General features: G+C 31.1%; 1 protein-coding gene across 5 annotated transcripts in view; it reads left to right on the forward strand.

Annotated features, from left to right (window-relative positions):
- The window catches only part of LOC123714033 (mucin-4-like), a 78,096-nt gene that overhangs the window by 18,570 nt on the left and 41,515 nt on the right, over positions 1–18,011 (forward strand). The gene's annotated exons all lie outside the window — the stretch shown is intronic.

Here is an 18,011-nt window from a genome sequence, read left to right on the forward strand (position 1 = left end):
AGTACTATCTTGGTATTATCCTCTAATGTATTTCCGAACCAATTCGACTTAGGGTTCTTTAGGAAAAGAGCTTATGAATTCTTAAAAGACCAGCAACGCGAGCCCTCTAGGATTGAGAGTGTCTATGGCCAGCGGTATCTCTTAACAACAGATAAGCCTCCTAGCAGACAGCCGTTTATGCGCTGTTCTAGAAAAAGTTATTATTCGTATTGTTATAGCAATAAAGATTCCCATTATCTCAATAGGTGGGTAGGTGATCAGGCTTCTGTGCCCCTGTCGTCCAATTACATCTAATTATATAATATTACCTTCCTTGATAAATGGACAATATGAGATCAAATAAGCGCGTGCAACGTATCAAACAACCTTTTCATTTTAATAAGTTTAGAGTAAAAACGTCGATTATTTTATAAAAATAACATAGTTTACAATATTCACATGTCAAAACTATGGAATGTCAAGTTACCGAAAGGTTAAATCCTTTTACATATTTTAATTACATAAAAGCCGCCTGAAGGCTTGCAGCGATATTTCATAACTGGGTCTAAGGTTAAGCAACATAAGGCAGTGCTAGCTTATGGATTGGTATCACTAATAAAAACAATAATTCTCTTTCTCGATTATTATACTCTACTTTAAAAATATCGACTATAGAATTGAATTTGTTACCACGGATACAATTTTATTTAAATTGTAAATGGAATCTTAATAAAGTATATGGTTATTTTTAATATAACATGTTATCAATACACATTCGCCTCTGTACCTTAATGGTTTATCACAGGACAGTTCTTTACACAGGACAGTTAGAATTTTATAGAGAGTGTTACGTGCGTTTTTGAGAACAATCGTGAGGCAAGGTATTAGCATCAGTCTAACCTCTCTTTGTTCCCAAACTAACAGAATTTCTCCAAATTTCCTTACGGCTGATAATATTGTGTGCCTTTCTTCCTGGTAAGAAGATATTGTAACGAGTTATGTACTCAGGACTTATTATTCTAGTATAAGATTGTGTATCGACGGCCACCGAACCGTTCTTTGTGGTACATTATCTGTTACGTTACGTACTGTTACGTACGTACGTAACGTTTATTTTGAATTAGAAAATCTATACTCCAAGTGATGTAAACCTTTCAAGATAATTATATACACACATACTGCAATAGCTATTGCATTTAGCTCCTCAAATAACTTAGGTATTAGATATTATGCAAATGAATGAATACATTATTAACTTTGGTACCTGTTTTAGACGTTGAAATGAATTTTACTTAATAGCAAATTCTTGATAGTTCTTAAAACTACGGGCCAAGTATGCTTTATTGATTATTATTTCACGAAGAGCCGAACATATATACATCATGTACAAACCACGAACGCGTTTATTGACAAGATAAAACTCTTTTACGATCGATCTGTTACTCGTTAGACGATTAAGTATTTGTTAAGATTTTTTAAAATTAACAGATGACTGACTATGATCATTTTCCTCAATCCGTAATAAATAATTTGAATAAGTGACTTTATTAGGACAAGGTTGATAACCTAAGGGATTTATATTTTATCATTCAATTAAATTCTGATACAGAAGGTTTTTGTAAGTGGTTGTAAATTTTTGAGAAACCCAAAACATCGTGTCCGGCGACGAATAATATTTTTTAATGCATCAATTCGACAGGGAAGAAAAATTATTACAACTTATATTAAAGAGCCACACAGCCATTTTCTAAGGCAGTTTTTGCCTTGCACCACCACGATGTGGAACCAGTTACCCACTGAATTATTTCCGAACCAATTCGCCTTAGGATCCCTCAAGAAAAGAGCGTACCAATTCTTGAAAGGCGGTTAACGCACTTGCGAGCCTTCTAGCAATGTGAGTGTCCATGGGCGGCGGTATCACTTAACATCAGGTGAGCCTCCTGCCCGTTTGCCTCCTATTATATAAAAATCCCATTATCGGACATTAAGGTTAAAGAAGTCTTGGCTGTATTATACGTATTCCTGGGATTTTCTCGGCTACGAGACCAATAAAAACTTAACGCGGATTAAATTATTTTTATCAACTTCAACTAGTTATTATTTGAACAATACTGTTATTTACCCAATCAACTCATAAAAATACGTAGACGGATCTTCATTAAAGGCGTGACATTGATTAATTTAAAATAAATAAAAGTTTGTTACCTGAGCGTATTTTGCTCGATGATATCATCTTTTCCGTTACCAAGAATATAGGTAAATCTAATTATTATATTTTTATAGCAATACGTTCAATACATCGAATGAAGTTCTTTTTGAAATATTTTATAAGTAGCCAATTTTTAAAGAACGAAATCTAAAATAATTTAAACCGAAAACCAGTTCGAGAAATGAAATTAGTGAACTGTTATCGAAAGTGATTTCGTACTTTCGTTTTCATGTGTACTCTTTATAAGAACTTTCAAGGCTATGAATATGTATGTTTAGACTATCCGTATAAAACAGAAAGGAAATCGATTTTTCAGTCTGTGCTTTTGTCTATATTTTCTCCTCTGTGGTATCTTATTTTAATGTGTCAGTACTACAGACGAATTTTTTTAATCAAATTGTAGCAAAAATATAATATTGGATTTTGTAACCAAAAATTTAAATTCTTATATCTTTTGCAATTAACATAATACGTTGTGAACAATATAGCCTGCTAGAAAGTAAATTTTAAAACATTATGTAAATTGCATTTTTATCTTCCTTATACTAATATTGTGGTTCGATGTCCTGCAGATAGGTTATTACCCGCTAATAAAATTATAATAAGGTCGATGTTCGGAGTGAAGTTTCAATATATGTATAAAAAAATGTATTCTGTCAATAAGTCAATTCATATAAGTGTCAGCCAACATCATGAATTAATAGAGTGATACCTGAGAGCATAAGCATAAACTAAAACACGGAGACAACTCAAAAACATGTTAAACTTTCTATGCAAGAACAACAAAAACATTTACGTACGCATATTTTGTTGGCTGAAATATAATAATGCATTGTTTACTGTACTTCACATCCGCTCGCGTAATAACCGGTTGATTAATTACCTAATTAATAACTTTTCCCGCCAAGAGACCATTGTTCCGCCATCTTGGATTGTAGTTGTCATAGTGAAAACAGATTATGTAAATCTTGCTTGTAGCAATTTCGGTAATTCTATAAATGAGCTGGTTTTTTATCGCCTACATGAGATAAGGAATAAGATAAAGCCCACGTATTACATGCTTATTGTAGGGATTTACTTATATGGGAAACATTTTGAGGTTATGAAAGTTATTTTAATTTTTTGTAGATTAAATTACTTTTTGTGTGCATTTATTATACACTGTGGGTCACTGCCCAGTGAATTATTTGGATTTAAAAAATCTATTCCTAATATCTATTAATATTCAATGGCTACGATATGTACCGTCTTTGATATCCGGTGAAAAAAAAAGGATTATTTAAGCCAGCAATAGTTACGTGAATGCAATCTATTGCGGGATTAAATATTTTGTGAGAATGGTACCAAAAATCTGTGGTAACCTAAAACCATATTTCATTTTCAAAATACCAACCAGTAATCGAACAATATTGGCAAAGATGTCGAACTTCGAAGAGACTAACCGTGACTCCAGATCAATTTATTACCACTAATACATATCTACATAATGAAATGAAATGATGAAATTTTCATAGAGAATTAGCTTTTATATCTGCCATTATTGAGTAGGAATTAGCATAAATTAATTCCCCAATGCCACTGCCAATAATCCCATATATATCTGTCATGTCGTACATCTTGAGAGAAACCTTTGAACTGCTTTTCGTAAGACTGAATACGTTAATAAACATATATTCGTCTTTGATCTCTGAGTCAATTAAGAAATTATATCAGGTATTAATTTGTAGATGGAATCACTTTTAAATAAATAAAGATTATTATTATTATTACTTTTAAGGATAGCTTTTATTTTTGATGAATTGTAAAAGAGATTTTTAAGACGCCGCCTACTGAAGTATTTTCTAGCAATAATACCAATTCTTAAAAGGCTGGCTACGCACTCGCGAGCCCTCTGGCATTGAGTGTGTCCACGGGCGGTATCTCTTAACATCAGACGAATCTCCTGCCTGTTTGCTCTATAAAATGTATTCATGGACCACATTGAGAACTAGTTGCTAATTAACATTTTTTTAAATATATCTATTATTTAATATGTTATACGTAGTAAGTAATAACTCCGCTTTTATTTCGTAAGTTATTGCAATATTCGATTTTCATATACAAATTATAATGTCGTAACGGATTTTATTCAAAGATTACATCAGGTCGGGTCTGGTTTAATATTTAATATTTTCTAGTTGTATTCGAAAATGGAAAATAGTAGCTCTCAAAATACACCAAATATATGTTCAGTAGTATAAGATCTGTGTTTAGATATAGTTAGCTTTAGATATAGTTAAGCTTATGGACGTGCAATAATTGTGTAACACAAATAAATTTGATATGAACTGATTCTGTCAAATTGTGTCTGGTTGAGAGGCTGTTTTTTGGGAGGAATGTTTGACTTATAACCTTGTTTATGTAGTACATTACCTTGTCATTGATTGATATCTAATATCGATACGATCTTTGATTACCAAATTTTATATTTGGATAATAAAATAAAGGTACCTTTTACTATTTGTTTAAACAATTCCTTAAGCATTATTTTCTTTTATAGCAGGCGATTTTATTCGACTTATTTTTTTGACCCTGTGGCATTCGACGTTAGTCTAATTAATCCCTAATGCAAATTTAATATAATTATAATTTGGGGCGGTTGGGAGGGATCTGTCTTTGTAAAAATACACGTAATAAAATATATAAGAATTTAAAACAATGCTATATAAACGAAACTTATAAATTAGTATCTAGGGTACGTGTCCTTTGAACGGTGTTTATTAGATCATGGTAAGAGTTGTCTTAGTCTAAGTACAACTTTCTACATTGTCTTCCGCTTATTATATAGTTTACTGGGTTTTAGAGCACTATTAGATAATATTTCCTTATGCGTAATGGCTATTATTGTGTAAACTAATTATCAAAAGCGTTTATCAGTTTTATAGATTACTTTCGTAAATGTCTAAAATGTTACAAAGATAATATTAGAAAGCCAACCTACAAATAATATTTTTTTTAACAAATAGTTTAGATGCTTTCACGAGTTTATTCATTTCAAAAGTAATCGTTATTTAAGTTTAAGGCCGCATAGTTTGTGCGTTTAATCGGAATCAGATTTTTTTCTCGTACCGGACGTACTAAAATAAAACAACTTTTATGGTTGTTGGAAATCTGCAACTTCAAAAGGGATATATTTTTTATCTTTATTTTACAAAATAATATAATATAATCTCAATATGTTACATTAGAAAACCGCTGTGGTTTGTATTAATGTAACCATATCTGTCTTGTTAGAAGCGCGACAAATGCATACAAAAGTAGTTTTTTAACTTACTCTTTATGTTGGTTAGCGTTAGACTATCTAATATCTGATTGGGTAGATCATTTATAAGCCGCGGTAGCAAATACCTCAACGTTCTCTTGCCATATACGATGTTTGCTCTCGATTTGGAGAGCCAAACTTGCGTTACCGTACGAGACTGTAAGTCATGCTCCACTCGTTTTTTTATGTCATCTCGAAAAAAGTGCTCGACTAGATAGATAGGCTTTTATTTACTTTTTCGGTTATAGACAGTATTTTGCAGTGTTTACAAATTAAATCTGTTTCGGCATATCTAATTTTTGTAACGCATGTCGAAGCCGAAGCGAAGATACTGTACCTTCCCTTAATATTGCACTAATATCCAAATTATAACAGTCGTTTTTACAATGATAACATTTTTTATATTACCCTGAATATATCTATATAATAGTATATCACCGGAAGGCGTTAAACGTATAAAAATATCAGAAAACATCTTAAGCAATAAATGTTAATAATTTCACTCGTTAGAGAAGTAATTACATTAATACAAATTGTCACCTTGTCCGAAAAATAATTGTACCAATAAATCAATTGAATTGGATCAAAATAATTAAGCTATTAATTGATCGAGATTGCGTTATTCGGGCCGAATTATCGCACTGTAAAAACTGGTACTATTTTATGTAATAGTTGTAGGTCAGTAAAGCGATTGTTACTTAATCGGTTCAATAATCGAGAGGAATCAAATCGATTAGGCCGTGAAGAGGGTCAGCTCTTCAAGCGATGCATCGATTTATTTGAGATTTAAGCTGGATAAGACTTTCCATAGGAAATAAAAAAAACAAAATTCAAAATCATTTATTCATATAGGTAATTGTAAACTTCTAAACGTCAAAAACATAAATTTATATAAAATGCTTATAATTTTACATTTACTGCCAGTTCTCAAATCAAGGGAAAGGACGTTTTCGCAAGTTATTCTTGTTAACATGTAAATTAATTTTGTGAAAATGAAATTGTAATACAGTCAGTATTACAATTTCATTTTCACATTTTAGTTGATAAATTTAATCAATATTTTAGTTTTGACATATATTTTGAAATCAAATAATAATAATATATTACACATATACAATATATTACATAAAACAAATTTATCTTTAAATATGTAACTAAACCAAATTATAAAGCTTTTATACTGAAGTAAGAAAAAATATACAATCTCGCTTTGCATTAAAATTATCTTAAATACAAAAAAGGTCTATATATATTATCAGCCCTTGACCTAGCAAACTTGTTTTTGAATGTTCGAAATTCAGGCAATAGGGTCACGGATTTCGGCCCTTTCGTTTTTTATCTCAAACTTATAATATTTTTTTCATTTCAGGTAAGCAAACAGCATTTCGTTATTAAGCAATACTGTGATTAACGTTTAATCTTAATCATAAAAAAATAATCAATGGCGCTACAACCTTTTTAGGTCTGGGCCTCAGATTTCTGTATCTATTCCATGCTCATTTGTTAATCGTATAGGCAAGTAGGTGTTCAGCCTTCTGTGCCTGACGCACGCCGTCGACGTTTTGGGTCTAAGGCAAGCCGGTTTCCTCACGATGTTTTCCTTTACCGTTCGAGCTAATGTTAAATGCGCACATAGAAAGAAAATGCATTGGAGCACAGCCGGGCATCGAACCTACGATCTCAGGGATGAGAGTCGCACGCTGAAGCCTAGGCTAACATTGATCTAAATCTAATTTTAATCACAGATACTGTAAAAATGGATAATACAGGCAAAAATTATTAGGTTAACTTGTAAACAGGCAAATAAACTATTTTTTTTAATTTAACAACATCTTAAGATTTGCTACTTTGAGTAGGCGTGCGATTACGAGAAATAAAAAATAGGTTAAGCGTTAAAATGGCAACTGGTAATCAAAGGATTTTGGTTGACCAATGACAACCGACCAACCAGTGACACCTGTTCAAATATATAAGAAAAACTTCATATAAAAACTTGTGACTTGTGTCAATTATCGCAGCTGAACGCTTCTGACTGAAGTACATGTACAGAAAAAATATGAAGTATTATTTATTTCATATATATATATATATATATATATATATACCAGCCTTTTATTGTAACTACATAGTAGTTATATTTAAGTTTATGTTGGTAGCATTCTCATATTAAAATATTTGTTATTTTGAACGATCATTTTCAATATAACTTCTAACCAACAACAAAATAATATCCGAACCTGTTTGATACATTTAACAATAGAGATATAATCAAAAACAAAATGTAATAAAATTTTAATCTGTTATATTTTTTGCTCAATTTATTCCGAATTGTATGTCAATATCATTCAAGATCACAAGTTAATAATATCACCGACTAACAATCAATTTTGTTTGATCGCTTTATTGTTTGTGCTAAAGTGAGTTATCAATTTTATTCGTCTTACTTAAACTATTTTCGATCATACGTTTCAATAATGGCTGTTCTCTACCGGCAAGTCTCAAACTTAGAAAGAATATGTCTTAGACAAAGAAGGATCCAAAAAAACATCTAAAAAACTTGTATCGCTTATCTATCTTAACAGTAGCCATTAACATATACTAACACTATAAATTACCGATTAAACTCAAACGAATAAAAAAGAGTCTTCCCACATTAGAATGTTGTAAGTAGTTGTAAATATATCCTACTTTAAATACAACATTTATGTTTGCTCTAATTGCTATTAAAGACCTATCATTTAAATTTAATTAATTCAGGCGTAAAATGATATTATTCGCAATATCTTGTTCTTCAAGCCAATAAATGTTATGCAATTACGTCTAGTGACATTGCGAAACTTGGCGTTAATTAAAATTATAAATACTTTAACTAGATACTGAGATATGTTAGGTATGCTAGTTAACCTGTTAAAAACGTATTTATTATTATTTATTATTATTATCAATGCGGCATTTGTATCTATGGGTGACAACCCCTGGGTGGGCTACCAGGCATCTTGTTCGAGTACAAAAATGCTTCGGAATGATCAAATATATCTCTAAAATGGCACAAGAGGTGACTCGCCCATAAATCTATGATATTTGCGAAGTCGCCGAACGGGAGACGTAAAGCCCGGACCTAACTTATAAAAGTCCCTTTCTAGGAAAGGAAAAAATACACTACAGTAAAGTTTAGCTTCTCGGCCCGATCGCGTGTTAAGTAGGTTATTATGGGGCTTATATAAAAATAATTTGGGTGACAAACACCTTATCTATAGTCCTTTATTTATCCTATATTTCCTATATTTACTTGGTTAACGATTACCAAAGTTTGAAGGCCGTTTATTAAAAATACTTTTTAAATTTCCAAGGACAATTAAGAAAGATAAACGAACCTCCGATCAAGAGCAACCTACCAGGATTTTCTTATTTTAGCGAGTGTTTCGTACATTTCGTACTGGTCCTACTTGAATTCGTGTATGCGGTGATATTAGTTATTTCGACTATGTATTTGAATATAAGTGCTCCTACTTCACCATGCCTCCTGCTGATAGAGGGCAAATCTTTTATTTATTTTATTATTATTAATTACTTAAGATGTCATGTGGTACATGGTGTAATGGTTGCAGTTCCTTACAAACGTTGTATAAAACAAAAAATTGCCGATTAAAATGACTGGCGGAGAGTTTAACGCCAGTTCTCTTGCGTCCTACGCCCTCGATTTGAGAACTGACGGTTAATATAAAATTAGAAGCATTTCATATACATTTTTATTTCTGACATTCATTCAGACCTATATGAATAAATGATTTTTGAATTTGTATTTGAATTGTTATTTTATATATACATTAAATTATATAAGCTTTCTTTCCTGATTAAATAGCAGATTTCTTCAAACTGTTTTATTATATATGGCTAAATTCTATAACATCGTGTAGCGATCACCTACTTTGAATGTTGATTTTTTCTCAATGAGCTCCTCCTTTTTTCTTAGATATACTTGCAACTACCATACTGAATTACATTATGTATTATTAATTCGTACTTTCCTATAAAAGAAATATAACTTCTACAATTTACGATCCAATTAGCTATATTTATTAGGAAAGTATGTTTGCATTTAGACTCTAAATATCCTTTAAAGTTGAATTGCTTCAGAGCCAGGAGTTCCTTGAGCAACTCCTATTTCTTATGTAAGTGCGAAACTAGATCAGTTGCACAATATCACTACAAATGCACTTGCTATGCAAAGTCTTATTTCAATGACAGATACAAATGATTATCTTGATAAGTCTTGCCTAATATATATATATTACGTATAGAGAAATGTACAATAAGAATTAACTCATTAAATTATCTAAGCCTATTTCTAATGTGACGGTTTCATTTGTTTTAGGTGTCTTTCTAAGTTCATAATAAACCTATGTATTACTTTAATATGCGTTCTATGTGGTAAATGCATTACAGAAATGCAAGTAGTCTCTTCCGAGTTCAGTCTCCTGAACGACTTGGTTTGTTAGTAATTATAAATGTATTAAAATTAAATAAGACAATGTTGGCCTAGTGGCTTCAGCTTGCGACCCTGAGGTCCCTGAGGTCTTAGGAAAACATCGTGAGCAAACCGACATGCCTTAGACCCAAAAAGTCGACGGCGTGCGACAGGCACAGAAGGCTGATCACCTACTTACCTATTCAATTTACAAATGATCATGAAACAGATACAGAAATCTGAGGCCCAGACCTAAAAAGTTTGTAGCACCATTGACGTTTTTAATTTTTTTATTAAAATAAATGGTTACTGTAATAAATAGGTATTTTTAAGATTTTCTTTATTATGGCACATCAGGTTATTTTCTCGTCTTATATAGTTTTCTATCCATTAGGTTTAATCTTGAACGGTTAAATTTTATATATAGTTATATAAATGTAGACCCGGTAGCAATTATGATATGAGTCATACAATACTTTTTTGTTGTGACATTTAGCTCATATTTAGATAGTAGTTTAGGTAAATTAATCGTCAACAATGTGTCTAGACAGTGACTCATATTTTAACCTCTAGTCCCAAAGAGGGTACCTTGAACAAATCAAAATAAAACGGGGATATGATAAAAAAATCTTTTACTTTTAGTAAAGAGTTTTTATATAACAGTGTTTAAAATATTGCTGTAATCTCTTTAAGAAATTTTCATTAATAAACAGTATAAATAGTTTCAAATTTTCTGGTTTGACTATAATATGCTTGCTCCAGTGGCATGAACACAATTAATATCAACTCCCATAAATTTATAGTTCTTGATAATACATAGATTACGTAAATAATACTTTACATAATATTCACAAAGTTTTTAAAATTGACATTGAACTACACCTATATTGGGTTTATCGATAAATTACCTCGTTTCGCCAAGTAGGCGCTTTGGTGGGTGCTTGATGACATTATTGCAAGTTGTTTTGCAATACTCCCGCGCACAATAATTATTCGATCGACCAGTTTTAACTCACGCTGTTGAGTTGTGGACGTTACGAAATATACGCAGTTACATTTCATTGCAAATATGTGCTTTGATAATATACTGTACTTTCGAAATTGTCTAAAGTTTAACGTGTTCGAAATTCAAAAACTGAGAAGCAAAGTATTATAGGTTATTATTATAATAACAATATGCGGTTACTGTGGTTTTTAAACGAAAGCGTTCAAAGAAATATTGAGGGAATTATTCATTTGTAAGTTCTAAAACAATGTGTACGCTTACAAGAAAATATTACACACATATACATACACATCAATTATATTAGAACATAAGCAAGCTAGAAAGGGAAAAATTAAAAAGCAACCACACGCTAAAATAATAACTAAAAAAGTAATAACTGAAACTAAAACAGTAATATAATAATAATAACTAAAACTAAATGAAAACTTAAACCCCATTAAGAGCACGATAAACAATGTTACGGTTAATTGATTGCTTCTTGTTCAGGAGATACTGAAATTTCAACACTTGTTTCTTCCGTAAATTATATTACTAGGCACATGTAGTTCTGCGCGTGAGGCGATCCAGGTCTTGTTATTAGAGACAATAATCTTGGACCTAGTTAATCTGATAAAGATTTTTATCGTCAGCGTAGAGAAGATTTGGTGCACTTTGGAGGCAATTTCTTATGTCATAGAGGAAGACGATGTATAATAGTGGACCTAAATGTGATCCTTGAGGAACACTAGAAAATTTTGCACTACATGTTTTGTTACATGAGTGTCTCCCTCCATGAGTAGACGTAATTTTGTTTGTAAAATTCAAATTCTTTTCGGAAATGTATTATTTCTAAAATAACTTTTTGTAGTTTCAGTCTTTCATTATATGTTTTAAAATTGTTAACGAAACACTGTAGTCGTTAACAATTTCCAAGTAATTTTACTAAAACCTATCATTTAAGTTTCTTAAATTAATATTCAAATTTAATTTCTTCACAATTCAATTTTAGATATTAAAAAATATGTATGTTAGGAAGGCTAAGGTGGAGCTTAGCACAAAATAGTTTGGAAAACACTGGTCTAGAATATAGTCTTTTTTTATATTTGTCTATTATGGAAACAAGATAAAATCTTTACATAGCATAGCACTTCATTTTTCAAATGTCTATGGGAAATCATGAAAGTGATTAATGTACTATTAAAAAAGTTATGGTTCTTGTGAAATTTCTATTTCACATCCCCTCTTCCGTATCGATACATACGAGTGGTTACTGTAATATGAAGTTGTTAGTGATAGAATCATAAATACTTTACTAATATTAAAATGTATGTGTCTATCTTTTACCCCTTATAGGGTTACGCGACATTCAAAGAATAGTGTGAATTTCTCAACGGCCATAGAAAAGAAAACGTAGACTCACCGATAACCGATTTTGAATTTGGAATGTAAAAGCTACAGGTCTTTTTCGTAACTCAAAACATCAGGCGAAATCGTATCGACATATTGACATGCAAAAAATTCTTTTTTTTTTAAATGTTTATTTTGGTCTTAATAGACATTCCAAATCTGTCACAGAGTAGTACAACATATAATAGGTATTTTTATTATTACCTTTAAAAACATTATTTTACAAGGATACTTTTATCAAGGGTTGAGCTGGCGCATATCTATGACTAAAAATATCAGTTAACCGATGTATCGTATCGATAGTATAACATTCTCTCGAGTGCGTCGCTCCGCTTTCCGCGTTCGCTATCTGGAATGCATCAGTTTTCACTGTTGCAAGTATCTCTATAGCACTCTTCCGTAAATATCGTGGCAGTAATTGATACATCCTTCCGATTTCTTTTGTCATTCTTTTCTTTAAAGATTTCATATTTAGATCTGTTCACTGCGGTATATCAGGAAAATATTTACACTTATTATGTATGTTGAATTAAATGGAGTTGCCGATAGAAGAATACGAAAGACAGGAATTCCTCACAAATAAAAAGTAGGAAAGAAGTTAAATATATAGTTGTTTTGTGTTGTATATATAGTTTCGAGCGATTAGGATATTAAACAAAGTATAAAAGTACCGACTGCAGCGCCGTACTGCGCAAACGTAGACAAAATAATTCATTCAAATCGATCCAGCCGTTTAAGAGGAGTTCAGTGACACATGTTCAGTAGAATTATTAATATAATACATTATTGCTTACACAGAATTGCATATAAAAAAAAACAAATTTAATTTTAACGATTCAAAGCAGAAGCGACCATAAACTAATTGAAATAAACGAAATAGCTCTATCACGACTATAATTTTACGCTGTTTCACTTAATACTTAGTTTGCGATTACAAACCTTCTTCCTTTGTAATAGAGCTTTCAAAATCCATAATAAATTGAAGGCAGTTGGCCATAATCTACAACAAATTGATGATTTTATATTGCTCGTTATTCGTTATACTAAACTTGACTTTATGCTTAGAAAATTAATATTATTTTGAAAATTTACAATTGGGCTAATTAAAAGTTCGTTTAAAATAAATCAAACTTATACTATGAAATATGGTTGTTTAATCAGAAGTAACGCCTTATATTTGCACACACAAGCAAGATCACTTTATAGGAGACCTACACGACGTACCAAATTACCACAGCTTATAGGTTTGGGGCGGGTCTCTGTCACAGTCAACTCTTATTCAACAAACCATTCGAAATTTGAATTTTAAATTCGAAAAATCTTAGTCGGCCAGTTAAAAAAATAATTTTGTTAGGTAGATTTCCTTGTTTGTTAAAAGTAGCGGTAATTCACAATTCCCACGCGAAACACCTTTAATTGCATCTATTAAGGCACGACACTAAATTGATTACCAGAACTGCATGCCAAATGTCCAGTGCTCATGATTTATGTATTTAATTCAGAGTCCTAAGCGCGGAAACATTCGAAAATGTAATCGAATCATTTTGTATAGGTTTTGCTGCTGTAATATAAATGTAAAACTTCGTTAAAGCGAATTTATTATTATAAAATTTGTTAATTGAGTTTTGTTTTAAGCCATTCATTATAGTTTCAATAGTGGCTTTCGTTATTCTTGTCATGTAAAAGAAAATATACATACACATTATGTCAATGTATCGCAAACTCGACTCCAATCTCGAAACTATTCGTGCTCAAGACTGCGTTCGATGTAGAAATAAAATGCTTTTAGTTTTTGCCTCAAACCATTTTCCTTATAAAGTTAAAGTACATACTATCTTATCAAATTTCCATTTGAAACATAAAATCCAGTTTAGCAATGTTACCGCTTACTGTATTAGCTGTTGCTGTTTTTAATAGGCTCGCTGTTTTATCATTCAAACATCAAAAAGTAAACAGCATTGTATAGATTTACGTACCAATTATGTGTTTTGTGTCCTTCTAAATTTGATATACTCTGTACTTAAACACTATTTTGAACAGCGATTAGAGATTCTGTTTGAAATATTCAAATTGAAATTGAGAATTCCAATTTTAATATATTGGAACTTACATTTCAAAATCTTCAAAATATTGTTCCATTTTTAAAATTTTACATCAACATCTTTAGACACCTTTTCATAGAAAATTATTTTTCAAGTATTTCGTTTGATACAATCATACTTATTACTTCTAGTCAATGTATGTTGTAAGAAGGAAGAGTGACGTCATAATCGTTACTATTAATCGATCGATTTGCTCTACCAATAAATAACATTATATCATATCTATATCTATGAAATATGGCGATTTTACGTAACTAGACCGTAATAGCAATTTGATCATATTTATTGCTCTATTCTGAATTTAAATGTTAAATGTGTTCTTAACGAAATAGAAAAACGTTGCCTTATTCATGTTGATTTTTCTTGAATTCGTGGGCTTAAATAAAATGATTTCCGGAAATTAAATCATCAACGGAAGCAAAATAATCAGTAAACAAATTGTTTAAATTGATTTTTTTTAAATCTTTAGTTATAAATGATGTGGTCCATACATTATAATGAATGTTCATTTTTATGACCTCTACAAACAAAATTGAATCTCAAAGGGGCGGAGTCGGTAGAGATTAGAACATACGAGGCTGTGTGTGTATGGAATGTATTGTGTTAGCCGGAAGCCGTGGAACCTTGCGTCAAGATCAAAAGATATTAATATTTTACGAAAAGCCTTTCCAAATGAAACCGCTCAGAAAGTCATTTTGACAGATCTAAATTGCAAATAACTGTTGTATAGTCTACAGAAAACCAGGTCCCCAAAGTATGATTGTCTTTCTGTAGAATTTTTTAAATTATAATTTTAAAATGAATTAATCCAGCAGTATCTTTAATGTTTCCTCAAATAATAGAAATGACAGGTTTTTTAAAGTATTAAAATCTACTTACAAGTAAATTGCATACACTTTACATTCGACCTTCCAAGGACAATTATTGTAAAGTTGTCACAAAGCAAGGTCGAAACACCGGTTTAAAACTGGAGCATAAATCAGTCTATTATGCAAACTTGACACTTGCTTTATCTATTTGAAACTCGACTTTTGTGAACTACTTTTGCTAATGAATAGTGTTTCATTGCTCAAATCCTTTTGACTTTAAGCCTGTTTAATTAGTTTTACGCAAGAAGGTAACTTTGCTTACATAATCTTACAAGTTACCTTTAACTAAGGCAAGAATACATTACGCACAAAATATACCCAAAAGTATTATATAATAATATTTTCATTTATTTATATAAAGTAATAAGGTATGAAAGTCCTGTTAGGTTATTTTTTGGAAGCGGTGACTCCGCTCTAGGAATCCGACTTCTAGGAATTGTCGCTTCAAATTCCAATCATTCGACAACCAAATTATCGAGACGGAAGAGATAGGCTTGCACGTCAAAACACGTCTAGATCCTCTTTTTGAATTTTGAAGTCGGTTAAAAACAGCTAAATACACTATACAATATTAATTTAATATGAAATGTTTATTTAATATTTGAAGTCAGTCGCTAACCACGTTTGATAAACGCACTCTAAACGACAAGTTATATAAATAATATCAAAAATAGTTTCTCTTAAAGGAGGTTTTATTTAAAAAATAAATATGTAACATAAACGAAAAACTGTTCTGTGTATTAAAAAAACTAATTATTTCGAACACAGACAACAATTAATAATAAACTTTGCGCTGGTTTTTGTATGAATTAACATGCGAATAAGGCCAAATACTACACAAAAGAATGTTAAGATAATACCCCTTTTAGTAGTTTAAAAAGCAACAAATCCGTTAACAATAGACGTTTGGTTTACATAACCTCAAGATTTAAGTCCATAATCGTGACAAGTTGATTCTCGTGACGCACTGCCCGCGTTTTTGACCTACAAACAATCTTAAAACACGCCTCTAAGCATTGGTAATAAGGCTCAATTTAATTCTAGAGACATGTGCAAAGGACGCATTAAGCAAGGGCGTATGCATAGAATAACAAAATACGGCCTACAATCATGACGAAATGTCAACATCGTGAGTAGAAGTTAAAGTTGTGAGTTTCCTATTTGGTTTCACATGTCGTTTCATAATATAGACTTACAGTCAAAATCTGTTATAACGACATCGAAGGGATTACTCATATTTGGTCGTAAAAACCGATAGACGTAACAGCCCATGACATTGTTATTAAGTACCTAATACAATATAAATCTATATGTATGTTGTTCTAAACGATGTCTTCGTTAACGGTACTGTATTTGCAAAAATCCAAATAATAATAGAAAAATCAGTAGGGCTAGTAGCCGCTTATGGACTTATGGATTTTTTTACGTATGTTCTGTTTTCAAATTATTTTAATTTTGGAACCTCCATTTGAAACCGCGGTTGCTGTTTATGGGCAAATTAAAAAATATATAGACCATTGCCATAAAAATATACAGAGGTGTTAAAGAAGGTCAAAAAGTGTCAAAATATTGAAATAGAATTGACGATAGACATTAATTTTAAAATATTTCTTTTTCGATTTCGATATATATCTACGAAGTATATTTCCTCGTAGCGACGCGCTTTCTATTTAAGTCTTATTAAAATATAAAAAACCTATGTGTATGTATAATTAACTAATCTTTATTATTTTTCTTTCAGGTAATTGACTGAAGGAAGCAGGCAGTTTTGCTCAAACTCACAGGTTTTTATAGCAAAAAAATATTAGCTTAAGACATTATCTCGCCCATGTAGTACCAATACATACTTTGAGCTGTAGAATAGAAAATTCTGCTACGGAAATATAAGCGACAATCACAATTATTCTCTGACATTTAAATTGAGCTCTTTGTTACGATAATCGTGATCGATTTGATTTATTTCGATTGTTAATGAATGTTTTAGCAACCTCTTTAACGGCAATTTACTTTTACATAAAGTCTAAATCGTGGTCATGATTTAAGTATTGTTGTGTACAGGAAGGAATTATTTGTTGACCTATAGAGGAAATACTGGAAACAGGAAATACAGAACACTTTTAGAAAGAAACAATACCAAACCATTTCTTATTATTTAAATTCTTTTGGCGGATTTTACCTACTTTAAGACTGACTAGACTAAGATAAAAAATAACTGTTTTTATTTCATTGAAACATTTGTTGACTGCGCCTGCGGAAGCTTTTAGAACAATTTTCTGAAAAAGCACTTACACTACCCTCTCTTCTAAAGCCTTAATAAATATGGTAAAAACATTTATTATTTAAATATGGAATTGCTTTGACTCGTTTTGTAAATATCTTCTTTCATTGATATAGACGTAAAGGCGGACATAATATTAATATACAGGATATTAATAATTTTACACGGAAGTATAAACGATATTTCTCTTACATATTTCAACCTTCGATTAATGAAGGTTACTCTAATTATGAACCTTTCACTAAATCAAGGTGTGTCGAGTAATAAAAAACTTACGAAATTCAATATGTCGTTAAAGAATCATAATCTCTATACATTTTTGTATTTTTTTATATACTTTTGAATAGTTTTGCTTCCGGTAAATACTGGATAGACAGAGGTCTCACAAAAGCATTACCGATTTTTACGATTAA

The sequence above is a fragment of the Pieris brassicae genome, chromosome 9 (genome assembly GCF_905147105.1).
Source record: "Pieris brassicae chromosome 9, ilPieBrab1.1, whole genome shotgun sequence".
Taxonomy (NCBI): domain Eukaryota; kingdom Metazoa; phylum Arthropoda; class Insecta; order Lepidoptera; family Pieridae; genus Pieris; species Pieris brassicae.